This window comes from Anneissia japonica, unplaced genomic scaffold (assembly GCF_011630105.1).
Source record: "Anneissia japonica isolate Jap-2015-1 unplaced genomic scaffold, ASM1163010v1 scaffold135231_len687_cov196, whole genome shotgun sequence".
NCBI classification, from domain to species: Eukaryota; Metazoa; Echinodermata; class Crinoidea; order Comatulida; family Comatulidae; genus Anneissia; species Anneissia japonica.
In genome coordinates this window covers 1-687 of record NW_022737327.1, presented here as the reverse complement: position 1 = coordinate 687, position 687 = coordinate 1, and the positions used below count along the sequence as shown (strand labels likewise).

The 687-nt window shown below is 32.2% G+C and overlaps 1 non-coding gene across 1 annotated transcript; it reads left to right on the top strand.

Annotated features, from left to right (window-relative positions):
* Positions 1 to 41: 41 nt before the first annotated feature.
* On the top strand, positions 42 to 122 carry Trnai-uau. The gene has a single exon. It is a non-coding gene; the product is annotated as a tRNA-Ile (tRNA).
* The last annotated feature ends 565 nt before the right edge of the window (positions 123 to 687 follow it).

Sequence of the window (687 nt, the reverse complement as noted above, 5' to 3'; positions counted from 1 at the left end):
CGCTCTCCCCCTCCCGCAATGGAGTAAAAATTGCGATATTTGCTGCGATGACCGAGTGGTTAAGGTGTTGGACTTATGATCCAAGGGCTCTGCCTTCGTGGGTTCGAATCCCACTCGCAGCGGAAACATTTTTTTTTTCTTAAATTGCCAACATAATGATGACAACATTATTGTAAATTAATTTTTGACCTCATTCTTTGCAATTTATTATTTTTCTGTACTGTAATAATTGTTTATATTAAAGAATTTTAATTTGATCCATAAGGCTCTGCCTTCGTGGGTTCGAATCCCACTCGCAGTGGAAACATTTTTTTTTCTCAAATTAAATTGCAAAGAATGAGGTCAAAAAATGAAAAAAAAAGGCTTTCTTTATTTTATTACATCTCTGCTGCTTTAAAATTTCCAAATATAAGATAGGCCTATGTATATTAATTATATAATTATATAAATTGTAAGCGTTTAACCATTATTTTAAAGCTATTGTTTTAGTTCTTAGTGTATTCTTGTTGTTTTTACAGTGACAGTAGAGAGAATATTGTATTTCTCCTAATTTGCTTATGCCCTTTTTTCAAATAGTTTTTCGTTGATTGTGACCTTGATTGTGACCCTGACGCAATAATGTTGACAGTAGAGAAAATATTGTATTTCTCCTAATTTGCTTATGCCCTTTTTTCAAATAGTTTTTCG